This window comes from Galeopterus variegatus, unplaced genomic scaffold (assembly GCF_000696425.1).
Source record: "Galeopterus variegatus unplaced genomic scaffold, G_variegatus-3.0.2 Scaffold8590, whole genome shotgun sequence".
NCBI classification, from domain to species: Eukaryota; Metazoa; Chordata; class Mammalia; order Dermoptera; family Cynocephalidae; genus Galeopterus; species Galeopterus variegatus.
Genome location: NW_007734701.1, coordinates 45,115 through 54,361, shown reverse-complemented (window position 1 = coordinate 54,361; position 9,247 = coordinate 45,115).

The following is a 9,247-nucleotide window of genomic DNA, read 5'->3' as shown; positions in this document are numbered from 1 at the left end:
CTGCTGCAAGGGCAGCTTGCCATCCTAGCAGCAGCCACAGCACCATGCACCATGTACCACTCACTAAACTGCATTGATACAAACAGAGTCACTAGCAGAGACCAGAAAAAGAAGAGGAAGTCTCTCTTCTCAAAGCCTACTCCACAGTAATAGAAGAAGGAACTGCCCTACCAGTTGAGCAGACATCTGTGTATAGATACCAGAAATAGAAAACACCAAGAAAATATGACACCACCAAAGGAATACAGTAATTCTCAAGTAACAGACCCCGTAGAACAGAAAACCTTTGAAATGGCTGAAAAGGAATTCTGAGCAATGATCTTAAGGAAATTCAATGAGATATGAGAAGATTCAGTAGATAACATAATGAAACAAGAAAAAATATACAGGATATAAAGAAGGAAATTTACAAAGAGATCAATACCTTAAAAAAAGAATGTAGCAGAACTCCTGGAACTGAAGGATTCATTCAATGAAATAAAAAACACAACCAAGAGTGTAACCAGCAGGTTAGAGCAAGAAGAAGAAGGAATTTCTGATCATGAAGATAGTCTTTTGAAAATAACCCAGACAGACATTAGAAAAATAAAAGGAGCAAATAATTTTAAAAAAATGAATAAAATCTAAGAGAGCTAGCAGACAACCTTATACACATAAAAATTCAAATCATGGGTGTTCCAGAAGGGGAGGAGAAAGGAAAGGGCATTGATAAGCTATTCAACAAAAACTTAATTCCTATGGAGGAGATGTCTCGGCATGCCCAAGATTACTGGACATCTTAATACTTCACCTGTGTGGCAGGTTCCTAACTCTTACTTTCTGGCATTTGGTGTCCTGCCCATTAGATCAGTTAATGGGATAAAGATAACATGCACAGTTTGGCAGGTGCATTTAGACTATCACCCAACTGAGCTACAATAGTTTACGGACATTCACCTTTATCCATCCAGTTTTTCCAGGAGCTAGACAAGTGGGCTGAAAGGGAATATGACAGAAACACTACTCCTGCATTCTTCAAGTCTTTAATGCTGGCTCTAATCTTTATACTTTTTTCAGAATGCAACATTCATTCTGATTTACAATCTTGGTTGGGGGTGGTGACAATTTCAAGGCTTTCCATATGACCCTTCTTACCAAAATGTCACTTATCCATAGGCCCAGGAAACAATCTGAAGGTTCTTTCAGTACTGAGCATATATACCTTAATTATACAATAGGGCACTGGAGAAGCAGTCATAGGACAGGTATGAAGACCCATTGGACCCTCTGTGAGATGGATTTCATCCAACACTCCATTTACCATCTGGCCTCCAGAAGCTCTCACTGTAATTAGAGGACCATAGTAATACTTCAGATCTCCTGATATCAATGTCAGTTTAGACTCCACGTCCAATAATCTCTAAATAGCTTGAATATTTCCACTTTTCTGTACATAGTTACACTGACAAAATACCATTGGGGAAAGAAGAAAGAAATGTTTGTCATATATACTTAATATATGTATGATACTTTTTCAAGGGGATCTGATACCCCTTTGATAAATGGCTTCTGGGTCCAAAATTGACTTAGATATGGAAACTGAATAAAGAAACACATTTTTCCACTGCTTCAGGTGATATCAGAGTCTTGATTTTTTTAATTACACAAGTCATTAATATGCAGTATGTGATGGTCAAATCAATATTATTAGCATCTTCATCATTACATATGTCTTTACCCAAGTCATTTTACATCCTACTCAGTTGTCCCCTTGGAATATCAGTTCATTGGCAAAAACAAACAAACAAACAAAACTCATGGATATGCTCCAGTGTATCTATTTCTACGGACTCCTGGTGGTCAAAGCACCCTAATTTCCATTCTCACCTTTCTGACCATTATGGTAACTGTATTAGTCTATTTCTGTTGCTTTTAACAAAATACCGGAAACTGGGTAATTTATAAGAAAACAAAATTTATTGCTTACAGTTTTGGAGGCTCAGAAGTCCAAAGTCCAAGGAACACATCTGGTGGTGGTGATGGTGACCCAGGCGTCTCACATGGCAAGATGGTGGAAGCAGAGAGTAACCTTCCCATTCACTCTCCTTTTAAAGCCCTCCAAACCATGCCCATGACCACCATTTTTAATCCATTCATTATGGCATGTTCCTACAATCTAGTCCACCTTTCAATTACCATAATAGGATTTCCTACCCTCAACAGTTACAGAGGGGATTAAGTTTGGGGAGGACATTCAATCCAAGGTAGTAACTATGCTTAGCTTGCATCTGATCATTGAGAGTTGCCAACTGAGCCCAGTTCCAAGTCACCATTCCACGGTCAACCCTATTCTGCAGAGGATAACAATCACCAAGCTTGTCAGAGATGTATGTGTACCCTTCACCAGTGTATCCTCTGAAAATGCAGGTGGTAGGTTTTCAATGTTTTCCTTTTCTTTAAAGTTTTATATTGTATTATATCTTTGTGTTTAGGAGGCCATTAAAAGAAAATAAAGTATAACCTTAACTACTAAAGGAAAAACTAAATCATAAAACGTAACCAATCAATCCAAAATAGAGAAAGAAAGATTATAAAAGGAAACAGAGAACAGAGGGAAGAACACAAAACAAAAGAGGTAAACTTAGACACAAATATATCAGGAATAAAATTACAAGTAAAAGGACCCAATATTATAGTTAAAAGGCAAAGATTAGCAAGCCATATTTAAAACAGTTCAATGATGTACTATGTATAAGGATCACATCTAAAAGACAAGTTTATAAAAGGATTATAACTAAAAGAATAAAAAAAGTTTCATCAGAGTAAAAACCAAAATTAAGCTGGTGAAGGTATATTAATATCATTTAAAATGAAAAAAAAACTTCCTAGCACAAAATATTACTAGTTTTATACAGAATCATTTCTTAATGATAAAAGAAAATATTTACCAGAAAACTGTATAATTTCTAAATTGTATACATCTAATGAATAGACTCATATTATAGAGCAAAATTACAGAATTTCAAGGAAGAAATGGACAAATCTATGATCATATTATGAATTTTTAGAAGGACATATCCCTTAGTTTATTATCAAATGAAGTCATGAGATGAGTAAGGATATACAAAATTTGGACAAGCCTGGAAATGCATGCTCACTGCATCTAATTGCAGAATTTACATTCTTTTTAGGTTCACACAGAACATTTATACAAAATGACAATACATTGATTCTAAAATTTCCAGGGAAATTCAGTGAGCCATTGACTACAAGACTTCTTGAAGATGAGCAAGTTGACAGAACTTATCCCACCAGATATCAAGATTTACTCTAAAGTTATGGCAATTAAGTAAAACAATGAGGTAGTGAGATAGAGGTAGACAGATGGACCAATGGTACATGATACACACCACGTATACGAACAGTGTGTTTATGACAGAGGTAGATCTGCGAAACTGTGGGGGAAAGGACTGTTATCTTAATGAACAGAGCTGGGTTAATTGAGTATCCACAAGGAAAAACGAAGAGAAATTGGACCCTCCACCTCATATCATTGATAAAAATCAACTCCATATGCATTATAGACCTAAACATTAAAAACACAGAACTATGAAAGTTATAGAAGATAAATTAGGAGAATACTGTCATGTCCTAGGGCTAAAGAATGAGGTATGCAAGAAACAATACGAACTCACCACATAGAAAAAGAATACATTTAATTTCATTAAAATTAAGAATTTATTTTTTTTTAAAAAAAGCATAAAGAAATTGCTAAAAGACAAAAAAAGTTGTAAAAGATATTTTCAACACATTTAACCACAAAAACTCCTATTCAGAACACATAATGTTCACAAATCAATAATATATGGACAACCCAATATAAGAATGCAAACATCACTCTAAGCTAGACCTGGGCTAGGACTCCATTTATTATCTGGCTCCTATATATCCCCACAATCTATTGCAGGTGGGGGGCGGTCGAAGATGATTCTTTGGACCTCTGGATATAAATATTAGCTGACTCTGTGCCTAACCGTTCTTGNAAAAACAAACAAACAAACAAAACTCATGGATATGCTCCAGTGTATCTATTTCTACGGACTCCTGGTGGTCAAAGCACCCTAATTTCCATTCTCACCTTTCTGACCATTATGGTAACTGTATTAGTCTATTTCTGTTGCTTTTAACAAAATACCGGAAACTGGGTAATTTATAAGAAAACAAAATTTATTGCTTACAGTTTTGGAGGCTCAGAAGTCCAAAGTCCAAGGAACACATCTGGTGGTGGTGATGGTGACCCAGGCGTCTCACATGGCAAGATGGTGGAAGCAGAGAGTAACCTTCCCATTCACTCTCCTTTTAAAGCCCTCCAAACCATGTCCATGACCACCATTTTTAATCCATTCATTATGGCATGTTCCTACAATCTAGTCCACCTTTCAATTACCATAATAGGATTTCCTACCCTCAACACTATTCACTCTCCTTTTAAAGCCCTCCAAACCATGCCCATGACCACCATTTTTAATCCATTCATTATGGCATGTTCCTACAATCTAGTCCACCTTTCAATTACCATAATAGGATTTCCTACCCTCAACAGTTACAGAGGGGATTAAGTTTGGGGAGGACATTCAATCCAAGGTAGTAACTATGCTTAGCTTGCATCTGATCATTGAGAGTTGCCAACTGAGCCCAGTTCCAAGTCACCATTCCACGGTCAACCCTATTCTGCAGAGGATAACAATCACCAAGCTTGTCAGAGATGTATGTGTACCCTTCACCAGTGTATCCTCTGAAAATGCAGGTGGTAGGTTTTCAATGTTTTCCTTTTCTTTAAAGTTTTATATTGTATTATATCTTTGTGTTTAGGAGGCCATTAAAAGAAAATAAAGTATAACCTTAACTACTAAAGGAAAAACTAAATCATAAAACGTAACCAATCAATCCAAAATAGAGAAAGAAAGATTATAAAAGGAAACAGAGAACAGAGGGAAGAACACAAAACAAAAGAGGTAAACTTAGACACAAATATATCAGGAATAAAATTACAAGTAAAAGGACCCAATATTATAGTTAAAAGGCAAAGATTAGCAAGCCATATTTAAAACAGTTCAATGATGTACTATGTATAAGGATCACATCTAAAAGACAAGTTTATAAAAGGATTATAACTAAAAGAATAAAAAAAGTTTCATCAGAGTAAAAACCAAAATTAAGCTGGTGAAGGTATATTAATATCATTTAAAATGAAAAAAAAACTTCCTAGCACAAAATATTACTAGTTTTATACAGAATCATTTCTTAATGATAAAAGAAAATATTTACCAGAAAACTGTATAATTTCTAAATTGTATACATCTAATGAATAGACTCATATTATAGAGCAAAATTACAGAATTTCAAGGAAGAAATGGACAAATCTATGATCATATTATGAATTTTTAGAAGGACATATCCCTTAGTTTATTATCAAATGAAGTCATGAGATGAGTAAGGATATACAAAATTTGGACAAGCCTGGAAATGCATGCTCACTGCATCTAATTGCAGAATTTACATTCTTTTTAGGTTCACACAGAACATTTATACAAAATGACAATACATTGATTCTAAAATTTCCAGGGAAATTCAGTGAGCCATTGACTACAAGACTTCTTGAAGATGAGCAAGTTGACAGAACTTATCCCACCAGATATCAAGATTTACTCTAAAGTTATGGCAATTAAGTAAAACAATGAGGTAGTGAGATAGAGGTAGACAGATGGACCAATGGTACATGATACACACCACGTATACGAACAGTGTGTTTATGACAGAGGTAGATCTGCGAAACTGTGGGGGAAAGGACTGTTATCTTAATGAACAGAGCTGGGTTAATTGAGTATCCACAAGGAAAAACGAAGAGAAATTGGACCCTCCACCTCATATCATTGATAAAAATCAACTCCATATGCATTATAGACCTAAACATTAAAAACACAGAACTATGAAAGTTATAGAAGATAAATTAGGAGAATACTGTCATGTCCTAGGGCTAAAGAATGAGGTATGCAAGAAACAATACGAACTCACCACATAGAAAAAGAATACATTTAATTTCATTAAAATTAAGAATTTATTTTTTTTTAAAAAAAGCATAAAGAAATTGCTAAAAGACAAAAAAAGTTGTAAAAGATATTTTCAACACATTTAACCACAAAAACTCCTATTCAGAACACATAATGTTCACAAATCAATAATATATGGACAACCCAATATAAGAATGCAAACATCACTCTAAGCTAGACCTGGGCTAGGACTCCATTTATTATCTGGCTCCTATATATCCCCACAATCTATTGCAGGTGGGGGGCGGTCGAAGATGATTCTTTGGACCTCTGGATATAAATATTAGCTGACTCTGTGCCTAACCGTTCTTGAAATATCTGGGCATTTCCCCCTTTTTTCATCCATAGTTGCACAAGTAAATGGCCATAATTCCCTTTGGGAAAGAACTGGGTGATCATTATCACTTCCATTTGCAGGAATCTACCTTCTGGGGACATGGTCTCTCCTTAAGGTATCTAAGCCATCTGCCACAGAAGAGGACGTAAGCAACATCCAGTTGATACTGGTCCATCTCTGTCATGAGCCATTGCTGACGCAATGGGTACATGAATGAAGTAGCCATGGTGACAGCAATGAAGGCTTTGCATGGGCTCTATAACACAAGTTCCCACCTACTAAGGCTGATCTAGCTGCAGCTGCTGCTAGAATATCCAACCAGCCAGCAACAGACACCAGTGATGAATTCTCAATGTGGCACTATCCCTCAAGAAGACCATCCAGGCATTTTATGATAAACTGATTACAGTGGACCCCTTTCATCCTGGAACAAGCGGTGATTCATATGAAAAGGATACACACATAGTCTAGACATGGATTTTCCTTTTCCATCCATAGGGCCTCAGCCAGGCTTACAGAGTATTTGATCCACTCACATAGGATCCTACATAACATCACACTGACCCAAGGAACCAACCTTCTAGCAGAGGAAGTGCAGCAGTGAGCACATGATTGTGGAATCCATGGATGCTCTCACATGCCACATCATCCAGAATGATGGCTGATTGAATCATGGAATAAACTCTTGAAGGAATAAGTAAGGAGCCAAGTATAAGATGATACCATGCAGGGATGGCTATTTTTTTAGTGCAAGAATATGTTTTAAATCAACAATCATTCTACGCTGCCTCATCCAAAATAGGTAGCCACATAGGTGTGGAAACCAAGGTGTGGAATTAGGAGTGGACATACATACCATCACTATCACTTGGGGTGACCCCATTGGGGATTTTGTTCTTCCAATCTCTGTGATTCTGGGCTCTTTGGGTTTAGAGGTTATGATTCCCTGCAGAAAAATGGTTCCACTACAGACACAGTGAACATCCCATTAAATTTAAACACCTGCTGCTCAGTCACATTCTTGCAGAGCCATCACCCTGGCCAGTGTAATTGATCTTTTGCTATATAATAAGGGCAAGGGAGAATATATTTTGAACCCAAGTGTTCCACTGGGGAATCTCTCGATACTCCCTTGCCCAATTTTCATGATAAATGGACAAGCTCAGCAGTGATGGCCTGAGAGAGGAGTGGTACCTGGGGCTCAGAATCTTCAAGAATGAGAGTTTTGGCCAACCCCACATGTAAGCCACCTAAACCAGTAGCAAATGAGGTTTAGGGGAATCTAGAATGGATAATAAAAATCAAATGATGAGTATTAGTTGCCAACGGGCTCAGAATCTTCAAGAATGAGAGTTTTGGCCAACCCCACATGTAAGCCACCTAAACCAGCAGCAAATGAGGTTTAGGGGAATCTAGAATGGATAATAAAAATCAAATGATGAGTATTAGTTGCCAACTCAATACCTGATGCAGTGTTGGGGATGTAGTTTATCCCACTACTCCTTGTAGTTTTCTCCAGGAAAAGAGATCAACCAGAATTTGGAGGAAATATTCCCAGAAGTTATTACACAAGCAAGTGGATCTGAATGGCATGAGTGATGGATTGGAACGGATGCTGTAGCACACTGTTCAGATTCCACCTTTGGGACTAAGGCATTTATTCCACCATCTGGACAGATTTCAAAGCTGATGACTTTCAGCTGAGTGCCTGTCCAAGAATTTCCCTGAGATATCTCCCTGAAGGTCATGCTCCCTCTTTAGGTAGGGCAGCTTGGGGCTTGAGAGGTCCAGAATTCCCACAGGCACTGACATCTTTGTTTGAATGTGTCACAATTCAACTTGTTCCCAATTCTACCTTCACTTCATTTCAAATGTTCATTCTGAGATTATTCCCCCAACAAACTTCCTGCAGGTAAATCTTAACCTCACAGCTTGTTTCTTAGGAGTTCTAACCTAAGACCATCATTTTTAAAAACAGGAAAGTTGAAAATATGTACAACATAGTAATTCCCTATGACTCAGTAATTCTACTTCTGGATCTACATACCAAAGAAATTGAGGGGCAGAGAAAAAAGATGGCAGAATAGACAGTCCCCAGCATCACTCTCTCTCACGATCAACCAATTTACACCTATAAAAAAGCAAAGACTGCCAAGCTGGGGCTGTTGGAGCTCAGGGGAAGAGGAAAGACCTACAGAGTTCATGAAGGCAGGAGAAGCTGTGATGAGGGAAAGGATGGACCACTAAGACTGTTTTGAGCCCCGGCCATTTCAAGGCTGGCCCTGCGGAACACATGGAGCAAGAGCTGGCAAAAACTGAAGCTGTGCCCTTTGTGTGGAGTTGTTTGTAGACTGCAGGGGAGAGGAGGGTCCTGGTGGTTCCCAGGCCAGTGAGACCACTGACAGGGTTCCTGTGGACCCACATAGGAGAGAAGGGCCACAAACATCTGGAAAAAGGAGCCACTCAGAGGCCAGTGAGTCACTGCAAGCAACCACCACAGGCCCACTCAGTGTAGACTGGTCAGGAATATAGAACTGCGGGGGGTGCAGTTTGCTGAAAAGACTCAGGCCCAGACAAGAGTTTCTATACAACCCAGGCATATTGGACCTCACAGGACCCAGAAGTACTTACAAGGTTGACAATTAAAACCTGAGCTGCACAAAAAGCCTTCCCCAGAGAATCAGCAGCAAAGCAGCAATTTAGCTCAAATACAGGGCTCAAGTGCTGGTCCCCACAGGAAGTTCCGCATTTTAGAAGTAAGCAAAGGACAACAACTTAGTTCCAGTGCAGAGTTTAAGTGGTGGGGGTAGCTGGCAATCCA